Source organism: Montipora foliosa, chromosome 9 (genome assembly GCF_036669935.1).
Source record: "Montipora foliosa isolate CH-2021 chromosome 9, ASM3666993v2, whole genome shotgun sequence".
Lineage (NCBI taxonomy): Eukaryota > Metazoa > Cnidaria > Anthozoa > Scleractinia > Acroporidae > Montipora > Montipora foliosa.
In genome coordinates, this window is record NC_090877.1 from 41,624,325 (window position 1) to 41,648,942 (window position 24,618).

At 39.1% G+C, this 24,618-nt stretch overlaps 1 long non-coding RNA gene across 1 annotated transcript; it reads left to right on the forward strand.

Moving 5' to 3' along the window:
* Positions 1 to 9,470: 9,470 nt before the first annotated feature.
* On the forward strand, positions 9,471 to 22,907 carry LOC137970007 (uncharacterized). Its single transcript, XR_011116747.1, has 4 exons — positions 9,471 to 9,581; positions 9,719 to 9,837; positions 11,097 to 11,181; positions 22,772 to 22,907. It is a non-coding gene; the product is annotated as an uncharacterized lncRNA (long non-coding RNA).
* Positions 22,908 to 24,618: the final 1,711 nt, after the last annotated feature.

The following is a 24,618-nucleotide window of genomic DNA, read 5'->3' on the forward strand; positions in this document are numbered from 1 at the left end:
TTTAGCAGTGCGCGCTTTTCACAATAGACTGGAACTAACGGCATATAATTGGTGCGTTTTTGGAGTGCGTGACTCTTGAGGCGTGACTTCGATTATTTTTTTTATTCTCCCAATTATTCTCCCAAGATACTTCGACTATCTTTGAGCCAATGCAAAATCTAGGAAGTTATATCTTGTCCACTATCTAGATAAACTTGTCTAGTCTGGTTTAAAGTTGACATAAAAAAAAAATTCTCAAAGTGCTGTAGACCCATTTTGTCTGATAAAAACGTATGTTAATCAGTTCTGATGGTTTGCTCTCGACCTGAAGGTTATTTGATGACGCAGATATTAATTTATGGCTACTTTTAGGTTTCGGCCTATATTTCATGTTTGAAGTATCTAGGCGCCTGCGGAACTTACTTATACTTTCAACCTCTTGGAAGAGCATATCAATACAAGTCACTCTTTGCCAAAGATCACCTCGGAAAGGAGGGATTATTTGTTGATCAATTAGTAATAAAGCTTAACCGACCATAAATACCTCCAGCAAAAATAGCAACATCCGCTTCAAGTGCACCGTCTCGCTCAAAGAGCAAGCCGCTAGTCATGAAAATGGACTTTCCAGTCGATTTGGGCGGGCGTCCTTTTAAATATGAATTTGAAATATCAGTAAAAAAAAACCCATACTAAAAAAAATAAGTTAATTAAGGGAACCATGGCAGTGTTGCGTAGGTAGCATCGGAAATGGCACCAGAAATAACAAAAAGCTATCACCCCTGGTACTCGAAAGCCATTCTTATACAAATTTCTTTAGCCCTACGATTGATTATCTCCGCCTTGATAATAACGAATGCTGTTTTTATCAATTTAAAGAAATATTTTTGTGATAAAATAGATAAGATTACAGCAACCAGGGAGACCTGAGGAGACCTTAAGCCGCTTTAAGTAATCTCAACAACGGTTTGCTTTCGTTTTTGAATGTCAAACAACTTTAAAAGACTAAATCATCCGGCTTTACTTAAAAAATAATTGTTATGGTTATCTTTCTATGAATAGTAAGGTCTTGAGTGCAAAAATGCCAAATTGGTTCTTTGCTGTAAATAGTCAATTTATTTTTATAAAATACGCTAGTACAATAAAACTGGATTGAAAAAAGAAGCTCCAAGAATGTTAAAAATATTTAAATTGTATTAAGTCTATTCAGAAGCTCACCTTGAAGGGTTTAACTCTAGCTTAGAGCTGGGGGTTTTTTGGAGTTTAAAAATTTCCTTAACATATCTCGCGCATTTTCCCACGCGTGCAGCATCGATCTTATTTTTGTTCATATTTGGGCATAAAATCAGTGTCCTTAACACCCCCAGCTTGGTTCCAAGGAAAAGAGTTGCAGTTACATCCCCGGGGGGGGGGGGGGGGGACCCCCCCATAAGGGCTTAATAGGAACGTGCGGCCAGCCAGGGTATGTTTTCCGGGATTTTTGTCTTGAACAGAGTATCGAATTTATCACTTTTTTTCTTAATCAGGGAATCGATTTATCAATTTTTGTCTTAAACTGGGTTAAATGTCTTAAACAGGGTATCAAAAATCGTAATTCTGTCTTAAACAGAGTAGGAAAATCAGCGATATTTGTTTTACACAGGGTCAGGGTATGAGAGGCGGCGCCGCACCTCCCCACCCAGGGATTTATCGAGTTCCCCCCCCCCCCCGGGAGTTACACGCTTCAAGGTTACGTGCTTTCAAGCGAGCTTAAGTAGATGATATTGCATAAATTACCACATTGGCTTTTTTTTTCTTGTAATAAATTCATTGATAGCATATGATGGGTATATATTGTAATCATTCCATACACTGACACAAACAAGTTATATTCCGCTAAGACTCGCGAACAATGCTGACGGATCGTAGGTGATACTTGCGAACATGATAAAGTATGGGAAACCAGATATAATATTGACCTTTTCATCAAAACAAGACGCCGAAAGGCGTTCAAGAGGGATGCTTTTCTGCTAAGAACATTTCATTGACCAGATTCCAAACCAACTAAAATTTGACGTAACCAACCACCCTCTGAGACTCCCTACCGTCAAGCACCTACCTAGGATATCATGCCCCTACACACAATATCAGGCCCCACAAAACAGAAGAAGTCCTTGGCCATATTTAACTCATTTTCACTCCGTACATTGGATAAAAGTCACGAACATTTTGATCAACAAAATGGAATTTAATTGTTACTCACATCACATTTTTATACTCGTTTCTCAACTCGTCAAACGTCTACTAATAAAACTATTCAAGCTGAGTGCCGGTTTCCGGAAAAATGGGGGTCACGCTTGACGCTCATGTCAAGTCTGACCAGGTGTGCAGTATAAAATTTACCAAAAGGAAAACGAGTATTTCGTGGAAACAATAGCTCTAAAAGCTTTCACATTTGTATCAATGAATTAAGATTAAATTACGTTCAACACTGAAGCCGATTTAGGGAACGAGAGGAGTTGAATTGTGCGTTATTCAGATCATTGATGACAGCGAGGCCTTAAACTCTGTATTTCCGCTAAGATTAACATGTACAAAGAATTCGTCTTTCGCCATGACTGATAAAGTGTAACCAAATTATTGGTAAAACGAGCATAGTGAAATTTGTGGCGGCAAATAAGCGGTAACCACAGATCGAGTTTATGAAGGCAGAGGCAAGGCTTTTTAAAAGATCTAACGCCCTCTTCCATAGAGCGCTTTTCAATTGAGTGTCGAAAGTAATTAGCGAATTGCTTTGGTTTTGCATTACTTCACTCAGTCATTGGTTCAAAGTTCTTGCGCCACTTTTTTAACCAATCAGAGGTGAAACCAAAACCAATCGTTGCTTGCGCGTACACATTTTCCCGCGCTTTGTGCCGGCTACGTGTAATTGCTTCGAGTTTGATTGGTTTACTGGATCGTCTCCGTTCTTTTTGATTGGCCAAAGTAATTACTTTGGTTTTGGTTTTACGACACTCGATTGAGCTCGCTCTAGTACGCATTACTCCGTTTGGTTAAGTGGTGATAAAAGGGTAATGGGAAACAATAACTAATAGGGAGCAAAGTGCTGAGTTAGCTATAACCTATCTTGTATCCAAAAAACGCGAATGAAATAATTGTTCTTTATTTTCTTCTCAATGCGCGAGCGGGCGGAATTCTGTGAATCCTGCAATCTGATTGGCTCTGGGTGCGGGCGGAATTTGTCTATCTTTGCCCGTCGGCCAGCCCGGGTGGAATCCTAGTCCTGGTTGCGTGAGCTTGTGTAATGAACACAAATTTCCATTTTTTGACATCGAATCACTGTACATAGCGAAGTAAGTGTTTCAAAACAGATTTTTATTAGACAAGAAGCGTGGAAATAGAATTCAAATAAAAATATTTCTCTTTAAAACGTTCATTTTGTAAGTCACTTACTGCATTCGCTGTAAAGCGCGGTGCAAGTAAACAATTAAAAAAGTGATTCCAAAGAGGAAGAGAGAGAAAGAGTGGAAAAAAAAGAAGTTATTTACCAGCTAACGGTCGGTTCGTACACCGAAAAAGTGTGACCTCAGTCTTGAAAAAGATGCCCACGGCCTGCGGGCTGGGGCAGCATGCGCATTTTCAGGACCTCGGTCACAGTTTTTCGCTGTACGGACCTCCCAGCTGGCAAATAACATATATATATTTATATCATAGGTACTGAGATTTATCCACGAATATCGTAGTGAATAAAATTCGTACTGATTCTAAATGTAGCCAATCAGGAACACGAACGACAAAATCTCACTTTGAAGAAATATCGTTCGTCCAATCAGCAACGCGAACGACGAAATTTCACAAGTGATGGATGAAACTTTTGCCTGATTGGTCGACAGTTTTGCTTGTACCCAGGTTTTTTCACACGCGTGCGCGCGCGAAATAATAAACGAAATAAACGAGATGTCTTGTTCGATTACTTGCTCCAGGGATTTTTATAGCAGCAGCGACGTGTACACCTTTTCTTCTTTCGGAATAGTGGTATTTCAGTGGTAGAAGCTGATTTCTTTTAAATCTTTCACTTTTGTGTGATCGATTTTTCGTCCGTGGCTTCATGCACAATTGATTTGGGCAGATTTCCGAGTTAAAATGCTCCTGAATGTTCTCATAGATCGATTGAGATGGTTGCTCAGCCGAGGCCGTGCTGTCAAGTCTGCTAAGGTAAGATTCGCTATTCCTTTCGTTTTGCATATATATAATCTCAAGCCAACATAAGCTAGCGCAGCCTATTAATTAAATCTCCTTAAAAAAAAATAGTGTATTTACCTGCCTTCTTGTCCACAGAAACCTTATAAGAAATGCCAGCGTTATTAACGTCTTCTTCTTTACCAGTTCCTAAATTTTAACTACTAGTTACAATTAGTAACGTGTGTGGAAGATTTACTAAGTCGCCATGGATTGAAATCAGAGGGTAGATAATAAGGGTACTGTAGTAATGCACCTATCAATGTTAAGCCCCAGGGAGGGGAGGTCGGGCATGGGGTGGGGATTTTGACATTTCATTTAAAAATCTTCAAATTCCCCACCCCTGGTACAAATAAATAGTCAAAATGTCCACCCGGCAGCAAGTGTTAGGTATAATGTCCTTTGTACGATCAAAATCGCTAGCCTGGGGACGTCACATACGATCAAAATCCCTACCCTGGGGACAGACCTCAACGACAACGACAACGACAAAATTTATTGAAAATTAGAAATAAATAATTACATTTCTTCCCCCCCGCAAATAGCTTATAAACTAATCGAGGGGGGAGAACTGAGGACATACTACAAGTACAAGGTTATCTATAGATGGACTAAATAACAGTAAAGACATTTAGATTACTATACAGTTACACAGTAAATAGAATGAACTAACCTAAAACAAAACAAGTACATTAAGATTATGACAAGAGGCTAACTTAAAGTATTAAAAAGCTTAATAAGACGGGAGACTTCGACATAATCATCTTCTGACCGCAAGAAATTTAGTAATAATTCCTTTATCTTTTTACAAAAGAACGAGCGTTTAAGTACCGGTAGTTTAATCGAGTAAGGAATAGAGTTCCAAGTTTGGGCACTAATTGTCGAGAAAAAGGAATACATTTTATTAGTTCTAGAGAACTTAAAATAAAACGAGTCGCTAGAGATAGATCTAGTTCTGTAATTGTGAATCTGACTTGTTTTAACAAACTGATTGACAGGGTTCGTACGGGTCATGGAAAACCTGGAAAGTCATGGAATTTGAGAATTTCATTTTCCAGGCCTGGAAAGTCATGGAATTTTGTGGTCGGTCATGGAAAGTCATGGAAAATTATAATTATAAATCATTGCAGTTGTCAAAGCAAGGATAAAGTGAAACAAAGACGAGTTTCTATCAAACAATCGGACGTTTGGCGAACAGAGGTCGTTAATTCATTCAAATTTGAACTGAGTTATGTCAGAAAATATCTTAAGACAAATAGAGTTTTTAAAATTTTCTTACTTGGCAGCTAAACTTAAGGTCATAGAAAGCTAGAAAAGGCCATGGAAAAAGTCATGGAAAGTCATGGAATTTGGAGAGCTTAAAAGAGTACGAACCCTGATTGAGTATACTAGCTGGTGCTGACTGTCTGTTTATATGATACAGTAAATAGCTACAATCTCTAAAAAATAGGCTAGGTAGGGAAAGGCAATTTGATTTGAGAAAAAAGGGTACGGTGTGTTCTTTAGACTTACAGAAGTAAATAAGATGTAAGTCCCGTTTTTGTAAAGTTACAATCTTTCTTTGAAATGTCAAGGGACAATTACCCCAAGCACAAATACCATAAGTTAAGTAAGGGACAATTAATGAGTTGTACATTGAAAGTAAAACACGACGCGGGACATAATGTCAAATCTTGGCTATAATTCCTAACGACTTGCTGATTTTGTGGCAGATAGATTCTATGTGATATTTCCATGAAAGATTTGAATCAATCATCAAGCCAAGATATTTTACATAATCTTTCATTTCAAGGTTTGCGTAGGTGTTAGTTACGGAGTCAAGAATTCTAATCCTAGGTGTGAAGGGCATATTCTTTTGCCGGGGACGAGAGATGACAAAGTTTGATTTCTTTATGTTCAGAGACAGTTTGTTGGCTTTAAGCCATTTGTTGACGTTGCCAAGCTCGCGATTAACAAGAGACTCGAGTTCCTTTAAGTTGTTATTTGAAAGTATTATACTGGTGTCGTCAGCGAATAGATAAAAGGAAAATAACGAAGTGGACTTGTAAATAAACGATCAAACTCCCGTGGTTAGCCCGACCCTTCCTCCCTGGGGCTTAACATTGACAGGTGCATAACCTGTAGGTAGTTGATGAATGTGCAAGCTATTGTTATTTCCTATTTTTCTGAGCCTTTTAAATTCACTGGTTTTTCAGGAAAAATTATCCATTTTTTGTGGTCATGGCTGGAGAAAAATGTAGTAAGCTTGTACTTCATGTTGACTTAAAAACAATAGTTTTCAACTTCTCAGTGATGACTTCAATTAGGCATTTTCATTACTTTTCCTATTCACGTGCAAATGCTGCAATTTTGTTCCTACTTTTAGATAATAAAAAAACCCAATTTTCTCATTTTCTGACCATTTTAACCACTTGACACCCTGTAAATAGCAATTTGTTTAAATTATACATTATGTGGAGGGAAAATCTTTGCAATGCAGCATGCCAAGACACTGTAGGGAAGATATTGTTTACCTATTGTCATTAATCTGCCATCCAGAGGCTCACTGGCTGTTGAAACAAAGGGTCTTTTGTTCCTGTGGTTGGCACAGCAATGCTTGTCAACAGATATCTTCCCTATATATAGATGAACTTCTAACTCACATTGGCTCTGAACTACCAAGATTTATTAACTTTAAATTTAACTAAAACTAAAATTAATATCTTATCTTCAATCGTCATCATTAAGTAAATTTCAACATACTTCCTTCATTAACTTTTGCTGGTCAATGCCTTGAACAAGTTTCAATCTTTAGATACTTGGGTATGATATCTATATTGGCTATCACCTTTCTTGGCATGATCATATTCATTATAATTATTTGTAACAAAGTTAGTAAATGTATTAACATCATCATTAAGGACCGTTAAGCATTGCCAGTTAACATTATTGTCCAATCAGTATCTATCATTCACTTATACAATACATCATGTATGTTTCAGTTCTTTTATTCCTTAGAAGATAATTCAATATTGTTCCCCCCTGCCCTCCTAAGGAGATTCATCAATGAACAATGTCCTAAAAGGCTGTGAGAAAGAAAAGTAGAATCAGTTATCATGCACTGTATGCCTAACCCCAACCTTAATGCTAACCATTTAAAATCAGTGCCTAGACTTAACAACTATTGGGGTTTTATTTTATACTCATGAAAATCTAAGCTACACTAAGTTCATCCCCTCACCTCTAGGACCAATTTACTAACCAATATGTTGCACGTACTTACTAATAATTGATGGGTTTTTGTTGATGTTTCCTACTATCAATTTCAACCTACAATCATAGACAAAAGTAGTTGGGAAGGTTATGTAAATGAACCACACCAGAGCTGTATTTCAACCTGCTTCTGTTAAAACTCAAAAGAAATAGTTTCACTTTTGCTTACATAGCTCCCCTCCCCCCTATTCAATGTTGGAAGGTAAGTCAACAATTTTTCACTGAAACCATTCAGTTTTGCACAACATGGAAGGAGGGGGGAGGGGGGAGAAGCAATGAAGACTTCAAAAGTGCTAACCTTTCCAACAGTTTTGTCTAGGATTGTATGAGAGTAGGAAATCTGCTTTGAACGCTTATAACTCTCGTAGTATTTAACATGTGGCTTCAATTTGTTATTCTGGACATGTTCTTATAATGTACTTTCCAATGCATAAATAAAATCTCACAATACTGAAATTTGGTTAAAATCATCGTTTTATGATTTGGATTTCAGACTTGCGTGACGCTTCACAACGTTACTCCAAAATCTGTTCTGTTGGGGAAGTGTTTACTAAGAATGCCATAAAAAATACATTTTTGTTGTTTGATGTTTCATATTCGTTAAAAGATAGCTTTCTTTTTTGGAGGACATTGGAAGAATGCCAAAAACTGTTTTATTTCGATCGATTTAGCAAGAAATGGTGTGAGCAGTGCAAGAGCACTTACATTACTCCCGACATCACTCCCAACATTACTCCATTTTCGAAGCCTAAAATAATGCCTTTACAGCACAGCTACAGATAAATAATTATTGAAACTGGAGTGTAAAGGGTTTCAAAGGAAATAGTAGTAGGATTTTGCATGGTCAATCGCATTTCAGCTTTATTTTAGGTAAACTGCAACATTACTCCATAAAGAGAGCTTAAATTGAAATAACCCATCTAATTAACCTTTGTGTATACATGGTTTCAATGGAGTAATGTTGAAAATAAGTAGATCGATCACTTTTGTCCATAATCAGAAATACAGCGTACGTATTCCAGTATGCTTTACATATAACTACGTTATTGTTACAAAATATCACATTCATTGGGCATATATTTCGCATTTTCTTATGGAGTAATGTCATGGAGTAATGTTCACATACATGTTTACTGTTCCCAAAATAGGTCAATGATTGACAGGCCATTCTACTCACTCTACTGGTGCCAAAAAGTAATCACTGTTAATTAACTTATTTAATGTGACTCTGTTTGAAATGCACATGACGTTTTCAAAAGGCGCTGCTCTCAACTTGGCAAAGTGCAACTGACGTCCGCCATTGTAAGAGTGAACTCGTTTGACCTTTCAAGACCAGCTTTTTGGCTTTAATTAACTATCATTTAGTCCTCCCCTTCTTGTTCATTTACGAAGGAATTTTCATTATGTTATTTGCTCTACAATTTAATACCATTGAGACACTAATGCAACATGACTTCCTAACACATGTACATGTATGAAAGTTTAAAACTTGCCTTATTTTTAACCAGATGAACGCCTAAAATTCACGATAACATGGCAAGAAGCAGTTAAATGTTAAAGCAAGCACTAATTGTGTTTGTTTTTCAAAGGCACTTGAAACGCTAAGAAAAAAGTTGTCTTTCCAATTTAAGACCACGCCCAGAATTTTCAGACAATCATAGACAAAAGTAGTTGGGAAGGTTATGTAAATGAACCACACCAGAGCTGTATTTCAACCTGCTTCTGTTAAAGCTCAAAAGAAATAGTTTCACTTTCGCTTACATAGCTCCCCTCCCCCCTATTCAATGTTGGAAGGTAAGTCAACAATTTTCCACTGAAACCATTCAGTTTTGCACAACATTGAAGGAGGGGGGAGAAGCAATGAAGACTTCAAAAGTGCTAACCTTTCCAACAGTTTTGTCTAGGATTGTAGTTTAAAATAAAATGGCCTAGGTTGAAATTAAAATTAACCTGAATTTAAATTTAACTGTAACACATACATGAGGTACCTACCCAAATTTCGTGACTGGCATACATGAGGAGAGCACGGGTGAAACGAATATTAACAAACTCTCTGCTTGGTCTGTGTGGTCAAATGAAATGTGAAATTGTTTGAAAACGACTTGTACACTTGCGAAACCCTGTTAAGAGAATGTGTAAGTGTTTAAAAATGCAACACAAACGCAATTGCAGATTTAAATTATTTCGCTTCGCTTTCGCTGACATGTAAACCAAGAATTTCGAAAGAGCATTGTGTGATTGCTAACTCCAATGTACCTTCTCTTTTTTCTAGTTCTCTGCAAGGAGAATAAAAACACGCTTGCTTCAAGACACCAGCAAAGTAATAACGCTGCAAATCTCCATTTAACGTCTACTTAACACCAGAACGCCTCCCTGAAACTTGGTAAAAAGGTTTGTCTCAGTATGCATTAAGAAGACCTAGTGGTTTGTATGTCGTAATCGTCACCAATGATTGATGCCGTGTTCTCACCAAGTGAACTAAACTGGCTGAGCAACAAAATCATCCTTTGACCAAACCATGTCTTTCGTTCTTGCTTTGTTTAAATACATAGAAGGTTTACACCTAACGAGACACTTCATTGGCCTTGCATGATGCATGCCAAAAGCTCTTGCAAGGGATTGCACATACTGAATCTAAAATAACTTCATGCTGCATCAAGAAAACATTAACATGTATTAATTTGGGTAACTGTTGGATGTTGAATATGGTACAATTTTTCCAAAATGTTCTACGATGGTAAACAGATGGTCATTTCTATTCAGACCAGTGTTTTCCTTGAGTAGTTTTAGCTTTTCTTGGAAAGTCTCTTCTTCATCCAACTATTCAAGAGGAACAAGACAGCCGAGTAAGACTAGTGATACTCTTGCCCTGGGGGGCACCGTCCTCATGAGTTTTCCTCCACCATTTCAGTCAAATAAGTAAGTCATCAAGAACTCCTTGGCCCTTGGCAAAGGAAATTTCATTAAAAAAACATATTTATTTACGACGTGTTCAATTGGGTAATAGCGCTGTGTGTCTGCCACAAATTAAAACCCTGTGAAAGTAAGCAACTTTGTAGAGTGACAAATTTCTTTATGCGAACAGATTAGTCAAGCTAAAATTTACAGTTTGATTTTCGAATTAGAGGCTTGATGGTGAAATTAGCTAGTCAGACGTCATGCGCATTACAAACCCTTCCCCCCAAAAAACCAGACTAATAACTTTGGCGAAGTGATCACAACCTACGAAAGCAATCAGCTAGAGCGAGTTTCAAATAAGTGTTGTAAAGCCAATCAAAAAGGACGGAGACAATCCAGCAAACCAATTACAAGTAATTACATGTAGCCCACACAAAGTACGGGAAAATGTGCACGCGCGAGCCACGATTGGTTTTGGTTTCACTAGGTTAAAAAAGTGGCGAGAGAACTTTGAACCAATCACTGAGTGAAGTAATCATAAAACAAATTAATTATCTAATTACTTTTGACACTAGATTGAGTCTTTTTGTAAATGTGTGTGCAAATGCGGTCTGTAAAGACCTATCTGTCCACCGTGGTTGCGGAATTTGTGTATTTATATCTGATGATATTTCCACTAAGCGTAGGCCTGATGTCGAAGATCCTAATTTTGAGTGTTTGTGGTTCTCTTTACGCCCAACACGTCTTCCTAGACCACTATCTTGCATTATGGTTTGTGTTGTCTACCATCCACCTGGACTAAGCGCTAAGGACCACCAAGATCTAAACGACTACCTGGTTAGTACTATCGATACACTACGTAACCAATACCCTGATTGTGGAATTGTACCCTTGGGGACTTTAATGACTGTAACATATCAAATTTATTTGCTTGTCATAGTCTGAAACAGGTTGTTGATCAACCTACTAGGGGAACATCTATACTTGATCTTATAATTACTAACCTGTTTCACCTCTATGAGAAACCTCACGTTTTGGCCCCTCTAGGAACTAGTGATCATAATTCCGTTAGATGGTTACCCAGGGTAAATCTTAGAAGCAAAAATCATAGCCAGGGCACTGCTAAACGTCCTGTCCGACTTTTCCCTCGTCATGCTGTCAATGCTTTTGGGAGGTGGGTCTCTACCCATAACTGGTTTGGTGGTTTGGATTTGATTAATCCATCTGTGGACAAGCTTGTTAGCTCTTTCACGGCAGATTTGACAAGTGCAGTAGATCGTTTCTTTTTCTTTGAAGTCTATGAAATTCCACCACTCAGATAAATCGTGGATAACTCCATCAATTAAAATGCTTGTCAAAGAACCCCAAAAAGCTTTCCATTCACAGAATACCCCCCTTTGGAAATCCCTACATAACAAAGTCCAGCAGACTATCGCTGAACGCAAACAATCTTTTTATCAAACCAAAGTTCAAGATCTAAAGAAAGATAACTGCCGTAAGTGGTCGGGGATAGTTAATAAGATGTCGGGTAGATCTGAGAAGTCCAGACACCTCTTATTAGAGCGTGATGTAAGACCTTATCTAAGCCTGAATTAGCCAATGCGCTAAATAATTTCTTTACATCTGTAAGTTGGGACACCCCCCTGCTTGATATGTCTTTGCTGCCAGCTTCCCCCCCCCCCATCGCCGGTACATTCCCCATAGTGCAACCTTATGAAGTATGCAAAAAATTTACTTCAATTAAGCCCCATGGGCCCGATAATATTCCTAACAGAATTTTTAAGCAGTTTTAACTAAAGTAGCAGCATTTTTCTATATGGGCAGGCTTACCATATATGGGCAGGCTTACCATATATGGGCAGGCTTACCATATATGGGCAGGCTTACCATATATGGGCAGGCTTACCATATATGGGCAGGCTTACCATATATGGGCAGGCTTACCATATATGGGCAGGCTTACCATATATGGGCAGGCTTACCATATATGGGCAGGCTTACCATATATGGGCAGGCTTACCATATATGGGCAGGCTTACCATATATGGGCAGGCTTACCATATATGGGCAGGCTTACCATATATGGGCAGGCTTACCATATATGGGCAGGCTTACCATATATGGGCAGGCTTACCATATATGGGCAGGCTTACCATATATGGGCAGGCTTACCATATATGGGCAGGCTTACCATATATGGGCAGGCTTACCATATATGGGCAGGCTTACCATATATGGGCAGGCTTACCATATATGGGCAGGCTTACCATATATGGGCAGGCTTACCATATATGGGCAGGCTTACCATATATGGGCAGGCTTACCATATATGGGCAGGCTTACCATATATGGGCAGGCTTACCATATATGGGCAGGCTTACCATATATGGGCAGGCTTACCATATATGGGCAGGCTTACCATATATGGGCAGGCTTACCATATATGGGCAGGCTTACCATATATGGGCAGGCTTACCATATATGGGCAGGCTTACCATATATGGGCAGGCTTACCATATATGGGCAGGCTTACCATATATGGGCAGGCTTACCATATATGGGCAGGCTTACCATATATGGGCAGGCTTACCATATATGGGCAGGCTTACCATATATGGGCAGGCTTACCATATATGGGCAGGCTTACCATATATGGGCAGGCTTACCATATATGGGCAGGCTTACCATATATGGGCAGGCTTACCATATATGGGCAGGCTTACCATATATGGGCAGGCTTACCATATATGGGCAGGCTTACCATATATGGGCAGGCTTACCATATATGGGCAGGCTTACCATATATGGGCAGGCTTACCATATATGGGCAGGCTTACCATATATGGGCAGGCTTACCATATATGGGCAGGCTTACCATATATGGGCAGGCTTACCATATATGGGCAGGCTTACCATATATGGGCAGGCTTACCAGAGATTTGCAGTGGGTTTTTTTGTAGGTTGCAGTTCATTGTTTCAGAAATACATAAAGTATCCTAAACATCCATAAAAGCTTACCCTTTAAGCTTTGTTAGGCCTAAGGTCAGTTTTAAGAATGTTAAGGATAATTCCTGTATTGGTGAAACAATGACTTGCAACCTGCAAATTAGACCTGCTGGGATATTTTGGTCATCAGCAAAAAGGTAAAGCCTAAGTTTATTTGAACATTTGTGATTAGTGTTGACATATCAGAAGAGCAATGCACCAAGAACAAACTTTATCTGAGATATGTTGACCAACTTGGATTGTTTGCGTGCGATTGTTTTAGTACAATGAAAACCAATCATTAACAATCCCATGGAAGCCATAGTGGTTGAATTTCTTTATCGTGATACTGTATTGAAGGTGCATAAATACTACACAAGAACTTAGATGCTGATTCATGTTACTATTAAAGTCATTGATGATGTGTAATATTCATAGTTGGGATGAATGTCCCTTACGAAAGCCAGATTGGGATTGATTGAGTTGTGCTGTCAATAAATAATGCTAATCAAAATGGCTTGCAAAGCTGCACTAGAGGGTCTTTAAGAACAGCGTAAAGCAGTTATTGAGCAAACAAAAAAGCTCTACTCCTCTAGAGGGTAAAGGTGTTGGTACTTATTTAAAAACATGACCTGGAATGCTTGGATTAAAGTTAGTCTCATTTGAAATTGTAATTTTTGTCTCCCTGATCACATTACAGTAGAAATCAGGTTCATCGAATAATAGAAGCATTTCGAGTCTATGGTTTATACTTGTAATATTGCTATGAAAAACTGAATGTAAAGGTAGGATCAACCCTTTCTTTCGGGAGTTTTTACCTTAAAAATTTTGAAACTATGCGGGGAAAAATGCCTACTTTGGATTCGCTGGTTTGGGAGATTATGATCAGTGCTCAAATTGACATCTAGATCAGTTTTAAGATACCTAAGCTGTATCGACTAGTTAATTCATCTAGATTTTTCCTAGGCTGTACAGTATCAGGAATTGAACTTTTAAACTGTTTATGACACACGGTGAGACAGCACAATCTGACAAATAGTAATTAACTTGTCAAAAAATCTGCAGTGCATTGCGAATGGACCAATACCGAATTTCCCGCTGCTGGTGCAACGGAAATTTTGAACACGTCAGTTACTTCAACAGGTGCAGTCCCTTATTTCTGTCCTTTTCCCAAGCCTCTCGGTCCTTTCATTTGATTGTGTGACAAAACACGACTGCTTCACAAAAGTGGTCAACACTTATGGCCATCGGTCAAAGTGACATTGGACATTTTGTAATAATTACACGATGTAATATCCCATCTTAATATGACAAGCTTACCAATGTAAAAAGGACGAAAACAGGCAGAATTGGAGCTTAAGTTGAACAAGAAATAGCGTTTCTAAGCTAAGCCGCACTGATCTACAGTATTTAGGTGTAAAAACCCCATTGAAGACGGTTAACTTTCAATTGTTTTGCTGGGTACTACTATGTCAATACTCTAAAGAAGTCAACTTTCCAGGACCTTGTCTCGTTAGTCTACTGGATATCGGAAATTGCAAGGTGAAGCCATCGATCTGGGTTCAATTCTTTGCCTCTTTCTTCTCAGCTTGTTTAAAATGTTTGTTACATTGAAGTAAATTTGAAGTCTAAAGTAGATTATATGTCGTGTGAATTGAATAAAAAGAGAAATGTCAGTTTGAGGGATGGAAATAAGTGACCACTCAGAAAAGCGGGCCGCTTGACTAATTTATGAAGGGACTGCTTGCAGTCTTGTTATTAGCCTGCGTATCAAGCGAAGCCATTTTTCTGGCTTCGCGAGAATAGGGCAAAAAAGAAAAACTGAAGAGGAAGGAGAGGAGAAGGAAACTTGCGGACAAACCCCTCGCTCACTATGCAGGCTAAATGGCGTAAATATCTTTTCAAGAAATAATACAAGTTATTGGCAGCTTGAGAGAATAACGTTACAACAAATTTGATCAATATTATCGTTTCCTTGTCAGACTTTTGAAGTTTTTCTTGCCCAAATTTCATTCCCACTACGTAGGATCAAACATTTTCTTGGTCAATTTATGACAGCTGATGACACGTATTAAGTGGGCGGTTTTCGAAATGCTGGGGTTTGTCTTCAAGCATTTCCCTCTTTTCTCGCCCCATTTTTCGCGCAGCTAAAACATTAAATCTTCCACGGAAACTCTTGCAAAGCAGGCTATACAATCATAAGTAAGAATACTTAACTTATATTGATGTTGACAATCTTCTTTTAGTCTTCTAAACTTTTGAGCTTTAGTGGAGTGGAGTTATCTGTTCTGCAAAAAGACGAATCCATTCGTCGCCCGGCAATACTTGTAGGAGTTGGCATCCTTGAATTTTTTAGACTTAAAGTAGCTCTTGCAATTTTAGTGTTAAATGGTTATACAGATTTATGTGGCTGACAGCTGCATCACTGTTGAAGCCCAGATCTACTGCGCTAAAGCCATTTACATTTCTCCTGCTAGCCATGACATTCTCCTCTGCCAGCCTGCGCACGAATTTACAGATAATGGCGTTCGGCCTGTTGGAGGCCACTCGAGATAGAACCCGATGTACAATGTCTACATTACTCAAAGAGACGTTCACCCCTTGTATTTCGACCGCGTGCCATTTCAATGGAAGAGCCTGCTTGCAAGCTATTAAATATTCTTGGGTTTCACTCAGATGATCAACAGTCATGTTTTTCAATGAAGTTTACATAACAATTGCGTTTAATACCCGGAGGATTGAGTCGGGACACCAACATGGCAGCCGTGACGTGATGTGAAACCCGAGAATAGCTTACGTCATAGAAGTGCTTTATTTATGAATTGCCATGTAATATATTCTATTTATTATATAAACACCAATGAAATACCGAATCATTTCACGAAAGACGCAATTTTCATGTGTAACCATAGCAACAGTGATCTTTTCACGCGTGAAAATAACATGTCTTCACGTGTGAAGATATGTTTTCGTGCGAAAGCTCACGTGGTGTTTCATTGGTGTTCATAGGTATCAAATCGTAATTCTGGTTTATTACCTGACACTTTCCCTAGATCTTGAACAAGAGCAGGAACTCATCAAGGCACTTGATTCAGTGTTGGATTTGTAATATCCAATGAACCGGCGGTAGATCAGAACTTAAACTACATTCACACATTTAGGGACGTTCGCGCCCAAAACGTTCCCACGTACAGATTTTCTTAAACCTTAGAAAGGTAATGATCTACTTTTGCCAAAAAGGCAAAATGGGGTTTCAGTGCTCGTTTTCGAGATCATGAGGGGCACTTTTAGAAGCTAGCGTTATTTTTAGAGGTTCTTATCTTACAACTTTTTTTGGTTTTATCAACGGAGTTGATAATGTAAATTGGCCACCGTACAGAGATTCTAAAAGCTAAAATCCACTGTATCAAAGTGCAGTAGCTTACAACTGTCAGCAATAAAAATTTAAGGCTACATTAGTGAAATTTAGAACAGGTAAACGTACTCAATTCAACATAACTAATATAACTAAAACGTTTGCAGCTGATGTCTTTTTCTGAGGTGAAATAGACCTTGAGAAACGATGCATATTAGTCCAAGAAAGAAAGCTTCGGTCGCACGAGAGCATAAAAGGCGAAATATTTGTAACTTCTCACGTACAGATTGTTTTTTGTTAAAATGGACAAAATCAGGAAAGGAAGTGATCTCCGGAAAGAAAAGTGGGGGTCACCGAGCATCCAAGAGAGTAAAAAAGCTGCGAAGTTCTCAAAGCGATTGTCTATTCGCACTGTCACGCCATTGCGCGACATTTCCGAGAAGATTTGGGTCCACAGCTATCCCTTAATGCCACATGCTTTCACTTTCCATTCTGTGGAAAATGTTTGCGCCTTTAGAAGCGTGTTTACCTTGGTGGTCTGCGATACACGACGTGTGCGTGAAATGCGCAGTAGCAATTGACGCGAACGTCCTTAAGTGTGCAGTAATCAGTGTTCCACAAGGTGACAATGATTACTGCACAATTTACTGAAAACAGCTGGATTTTCCGTTGATAACCATTGCAGGGTTCTGGTAAATGTTTCAATTGAGGTGAGATTGAATTTATAACAATGGAAGGAACAATGTATTAAAATTAGTGAGATAAGAAACTCGAACACGTTTGTAAAATTTCAATGAGTAAACTGCAACGGAGCAAATGTTCAAGTTGCTAGTCTTTTTAATGTGGGAAATGCTCCGAGAACTTTGAGTGTTCAATTCAAAGAGTTAACGTCACTGATTACTCTAAACGCTCATGATCATATTGCGTCCAGTGCATTCCAAAGGAATGCCCTCAAACCGAGTTTGGACCTCGCCACATACTTGACGCTCATGCACAATACTAATCAACGTTGGGTTTAGTATTGCTTCTTGGTCACCAGCAACAAACACATTAAGTGTTGTTCACAATCATTTGTTTGAACATTTTTTTATCCGACATAAATGAATTTCCGAGTCGCTTGTTTTTGTGAAGTGTTACGTTTGTCCTATTGTTATTATAAAAAAGCTTTTGGGGGATTAGAATGATATAAGGACACTCTGGTTTATTGAAGTTACACATTTCCATATTTCCATGTCACCATCTTTAAGTATTTATTGTAGTACCCACCCACCTTATAATAACAATAGGACCTGCCCCGCACCGGTATCGCTAGGTCAAGGGCTCGAACCCCATTTAAGTTTTGAATTTTTCAGGCTTCTTTACGCATTTGCTAAATGGGCCATTTCCGAGTTGCTGTTAGTCTCGGTTTCAAAGTGAGTCTTGGTGCTCAACTATTGTAAGGGAAATTAGTTTGATTTGCATAAGAATTCGCACTGAACTCATTTACATTTGAATGGTTGTGCACCAGGACTCGTTTTGAAACTGAGACATGCAGCAACTCTGAAATGGGCTATGGCGTTCATAACTGCGAAGATCATAGCTTTACATGATAACTAAAACTCAACATTTGTCCTGACGAATATCACTAAGTTCAAGAAAACTTATGCTCATGAAAGTGAACTGTAAGGAGCCCATGTTTTCCGATCTGCTCATCTTAATTCACAAATTACTCGTTGCTTAATTTAAAAGCATTTATACGAAGTCGATGCTAATAGTAGTATATCCAAACTGGCCAATATTCCACGGATCACTGGTCAAGAATTGGGAAAAGATTGCACTCGTTGTTCAGTGTATGAGCAATAAAGAGGAAACGGTGGGTGGGTACTACAAAAAATACTAACACCATCTTTTAGCTACCAATGCGGCCCACACCCCAACCCCCCAATTCCGAACACGATTCCATAGCTATTCTCGGTTTTCACATGACGTCACGACCGCCATGTTGGTGCCCCGAAACAAAGAAAAGGCGGCCATTTTGGTGCCCCGACCAAATCCTCCGGGAATTTAACTCTATTATAATTATGCAAACGCTTCCTTTTGTTTTCGTTGAAAAACATGGCTGTTGATCACGCGAGTGAAAACCAGCAATAACTACAAATTACACTATAAAAAAGCTGCTTTCCGTGATTACCGTGCCGTATAGAGCATTGCTAATTGCGCGGTTGAACGACCTGGGGGATTCCGCGCACCTTGCCTCACAAGGAAGGCCATTCTACAATGTGGCGCCACTATAACTATTTTTGAAATAATTTGTACTTGGTAATCTAACAATACGTTTGTTCTCGGAGTCCCTCAAGTTGTAGCTTGTATTTCATTCAGAAAATTTCGATGCTAAATAGTCCCGAGCCAACCCATGTAGGCATTTGAATACCATAGTGGCCTTTTGTATTCTTCGCTGGCGATCAAGATTTTTCCACCTCAGAATTTCCAACAATTTGGCCAGCATTAGCGTCAGGGAATGTTAAAACGCGGGGTGCTCTTATTCTGCAATTTTTGCCCCTTTTGTCTTGTAACATTACCCCACAGGTTCCCCAAAGAGTGCTAAAGGAGTTTGCATTAAAGATGTAAGGTCGTCTGAGGAACCAGGTGCCTAACACGTTTCATTTTACCGATTCCAGAAGCGATCTTTTTGGTTAGTTTTTTCGATGTGGCAATATTCCAGCTGAGTTCGTTGTCAATTGTTGCAAGAAGTGATTTTGTCTTGATCAGTTTTTTAACTCGGGCATTTCTTGATCTGTAGTTTCATTGGGTACGAGATACATGCACCTGACCAAAATAGGGTACTTCGATTATCTAATAACCTTACGAATTATTTTAATAATTATTATAATTAAAATGAGCTTGAGAATTATATTTGCAGTAACTTGCGTATTTCTTGGAAGGGCCTTAGCCCAGTTCGTACTTATATAGTGGTATTAATGTAGAGGTTGTCATATCCGAAAGGGATATAGGTATTGTGATTTCAAATGACACCTCTTGGAAGTGTTGCATAGTAATGATTGTCGATAAAGCAAATAAGATGCTAGGCTTTCTTAAAAGCAACTTCGCAGGTATGTTGGAAGTGCTGCGCTTTTGCGACTGACTGACTGTTCCTTTGTGCGCCCACACTTTTGTTTTTGCTCTCAGTTTGGGCACCGCAGTCAGTAATCGGCAACTTACTTCTGGTTGAAAACATTCAAAGGAGATCTAAGCGTTTGATCTTAAGGAATTGTTATTTATCCTGTGGGGATGGCTTCGTCAAACTTAAGTTATTGCCACCAAATTATAATTACTGGCTAGAAAATCTTGGCCTAATTTTTTTAATAAACGCCTTTACGGGCATATAAAACTAACTCGCAAGTTCAAATATTATCAGTCTCTTTTTCTTGAGGGTCAAACGAACCGTGCGTGCTCAGGATTGCATTTAAGACAAATCTTTCTCGTCCATCTGTTTTCCGTGACAATTTCTTTAATTGAGTCATCTTAATATGGAACAGCTTACCAAGGGAATTTTAGGAATCAGAGTCTCTCGACTCGATAAGTCGCTTTATTTGAATAGACTTTGAACGTTTGATTGCGATAATTTGTTCCTCTAAAGTAATCTGTCTTAAATGTCGTGGTGGAAATATTGTTGAAATTTTTTGCCTGTACATGCTAAGTGGTAGTCGTTAGTAGAATTCAAGTATAGTCTTTAGTTTATAATTTATGTAGATTTTAGATGATAATTTGTAATTAGATTTGAATTGCCACTTGGGTAAGGAGAGGGTTCTTGGTATTTTAGGGGGTTGGGTGTTTTGTTAAACCGTACGGGACATATCTCCTGTAGGACCAGTACAGTGTAGAAAGCCTGACATAATGATAACTTGGAGTATCCCTGACGCCGACCCAGGAATTTGCGCACATCTACGTTAGACAGATTTGCCTGAGGGTCAATGTAAGCTATTACCAAATACGTAAACGGCGCCAATGACCCTATCCTAGTATCCACGCCTAGCCAGACAGGCATAAAGACATGGAACATCAACTGAGTTGACGACATGTAGCCATAACCAAAACCCCCCGGTAGGCATAACGTAGGTTTTGTGGCCAGCCAAAGACGCAAATGCCAGTTAATTTCAACCAAATGCAAAGTTTAGTTGTAGCCAAACCCCTAAATAGCACCTGAGCCTACAGCAGTTTGGAGTATTCATGCCCGGTCAGAACGGCCCCGGTGAACAAACGATTCGAACTGAACGCCAAGTTCAGTGATGTGGTACCCAAAGCCAAACAGACAGACAAACGTTTGGCATCCGAACTTAGTCCACTATTCGTGCCCGGCCCGAGAGGCCCAAATGTAAGAACCCGAGGTTCAGGAACAGCCAAACACACTTTAGTGACCACCTGAACACAGTCCTCGCCCGAGAGGACCAAATACAAATTATTGCAACCGAAATCGCAACCTAGTTCTCAGGGTTCTCTCCTACCCGTCCCAACGTAGGAGAGAGGACCTGGGACGAGGTCTTGCTATTATGATTACAAAATCATTTCCTTTTTTTCTTCAGATTTTGAAAGTGTGTTTGACTCACACCTGATTGGCAAAATTGAGCATTGATTTTTATCCAAAAGCTGTTTCTTTTGAGTATAAGAATAGGCCTCATTCACGATAGCCGCCATGTTGGTTTTCAAATTGTCATGCAAATTAGCCATACGTTATGCTGGGGGCAAACATTGGAAAAAAGGCAAATTGCGGAACATCGTCTCGAAATATTGAAATAACATTGCTAAAAGTATATTTTAGAATTTAGAATTAAGTACCTTTTATAATAATTTTATCTTTTGATTGCCGTTGACATTTGACTTTCTCCTTCGTTATCTGCTCATTTTTCACTAAAAAAACATCGAAGTAACTTGTGTAATCATTCTATTTTACTACTTAGCTGATCAAAATTCAATGTACGTGAAACAAATCACCATTGTGGCTAAGATGGTCGTTATGACCTCTCGAACTTGTGTCGTTTGCCCCTCAGAAGTGTGTAGCTAATTTGCATGATAATAGCAAACCATCGTAAACAAGGTCCGTAGAGTATGTGCACGGCTGCCATAGGGAGGACCGAAACAAAGGAATGATATTCCTTTAGGGAGTAAATTTTATTTTTAGCAAATATCTTTTAATTGTTTTGGTCCTCCAACATGGCCGCCGTGCACATACTCTATTGCCCGAAACGGAAAATACTATAATATCCTTTGTCCACCCAAATTTTTAATAAGCATTGTTTCCAGTTTCTCTTGGGACTTTGGTCCCAAGAGAAAACAAAAACAATGCTTATTCGAAATTTGGGTGGACAAACAAGAGTATTATGGTATTTTCCGTTTCGGGCAATTGATTTCACGCTTCGCCATTACTTGCCGATTGGACGTCAGAGGGTTGGATCTAGGGAAAAGCGACGAGTGATGTATTTTCTCACTAGCTTAAAATCTCAGCGTGAAAATGCAACTCATTATACATGCAAAACAAGAGTTTCAAAATCTGAAAGCCCGAAACTCCCTTGCTGAATAATAATTCAGCCGCGTTCACATGCATTGCATTCTGAAGCCCGGTTTACAATTGAGCAAGGTAGAACAAGTATAGGCGTAATGCGACGTTCACACAGTGGAACAAGCGGAGGAAAATTTGGCATACGCAATCGTGGTAACGTCGGAGAAGAACTAGTAAGATTCATGATGGCGTGCGAATAGCTGTGTTTGTGCTTAGGCTTAACACACTCCGGTTCCCACTTGTGAACTAAGTGCAAGCGCAAGATAAGAACAAGCACAAAAAAAAAAGGAATTTCCTCTTCTTGTGTTTGTGCTTATACTTGTGTTTATGCTTATTTCACGCCCGTTCCCACACGATTTTTCTTGATCCAGCTCTCTTAAGATTCTATAGCTAGTAATGGCGGACCATTGAATAGGAAAATTCCAGTTAAATTAAGAATATGCACTTAATGTATGGTCCCGAGGGGGAAAGTTAATTGTTTTCCCGAGAATCCAGATTAAAACTAACTACTTTCCCGAGGGACCAGACATAATTACTTTTTGTTATATGTTTAGAATTGCAGCAAAACATCCGGCGCGGGAAACAACTGAGGAATTATATCCCGGTCAGGTTACAGTTGAATTTGATTAGGGGCACTTGACCAAGAATCAACCAATCACAGTGCGCGCTTTGCTGAGTGAAAGTCTAGGTATGTAACAAATAGATTTCTTTCTTAAGGGCCCACAGACGGATTTTTCGTGCGTTGCTAAGGAAGTGAAATGTTACCTCTGGTAACTGACGTCATCATATCATGAGCTGACAAGAAAACCCACTCACAAGCAAAAATCACCGCACAAAGTGTTCTTTCCATCGAAGGTTTTTCCTCGCCCTTCCTCGCGCTCGTTCTCAGATGAACTGCGCATGCGTAAACGAAGTGACTTCCGGTTTGAGAAAAAAGCTAAATTTCAGGCGGTTTTAAATTGCGGAATTAATTTTTTTTTTGCATGGCATGTTTCACCCCCAAATACAGAACATAGCTAAGCATTGACTTTTTTAAAATCATCTTTTTTGAAAAAGTTATGGGTATTTCAGTATCGTTTATGTCTTTAAAAAGAACATTTTTCAAAATAAAAAGAACCATGCTTGGTTGGATGCAAAAACGAATACAAATTACCAAACCATCGATTAAATACCCAAATTGCGTAGCACGGAGACAAATTTAGAGTTTTCTTTTATTGGTCACGTGACCATGGGCGTGGTATGATGACTTCATATTTAGGGTCCTTGGCTTTCAAAAATTGGAAACTGACCAAAATAATGCCAAATTCTCTCAAATTACGTAACCATTACATCCTTAGCAACGCACCCCAAAAAATACGTCAGTGGGCCCTTAAATCAAGGCTTAAAACTTAGGACACTTCAGTTAACAAAGTTTTGAAATCAAAAGAAAACGAAGAATTGATTTTTTCGGTGATAGAAGCACTTTAACTGGCACCCGAACCTAATTCTGATCAGTATTCGCCGGTGCCCGCCCTGAGAAACCCAAAGTAAAACGATTCCACCTATTAAACACGAAGTTCAGTTACAGCCAAACATACCGAATTGGCACCTGAACTTACAACGTAGTTCAGTATTTGTGCCGGCCCGGGAGGCCCAAATGTAAACAACAGGCATGAAAATTTAACAAATACGAGGTCGAGTTGTTGCCAAACACACGCAACTTGTAGTTGTCCCAAACGAAAATAAATTGAATGAACACCAGGAGGATTCAAGTTCAGTACAGTGAAATACACCGAAGAGGATCAAGTAGTCTCTCTCGGTCAGAAAAACTGAAATGTAGACGACATTTAGATTTCCACCGAACCCTGAGTGCCGCCAACGCCAAACATATAACATAAGAAATAGGAGAACCTAACAAGTATTGATGACGTCCCAAATCAAAATAAGGTAACATAAACAAGGAATTGGTAAATGCGAAATAACCTGACGAACGGGAGAACTCAGAAAATTTAATATTTGACCAGAGAAGCATAACGGTCCAAGTAATGAAACTGACTCTAGTTTGAAAAAAAGAAAACATATCTACCTCTAAATTCGCCGCTTGAGGCGGAGCTTGTTGGATTTGTTGAACTGGAGGAGCCGGTGGTCCTGGCGCTTGAGGAACTTTAACCATACACGGACAGACGAAAAAACGAAACACTTCGAACAAGCGACCGTGGATTTTACGGCAAAAGAGAACAACAAAGTGGGGCGCTTTACCTTTATAGTTGCGAATACATAAACCGAGTGAATTCCACGCTTTGTCGTCACATTCCAGCGATGAATTCACTCCCGTGGAGCATTTTGGCCAGTTTGAAGTAATATGTAAAAAACGCCGGAGTGCTAGTGTTTCATCAGGGGTTACAAATTACAAACACCGAGA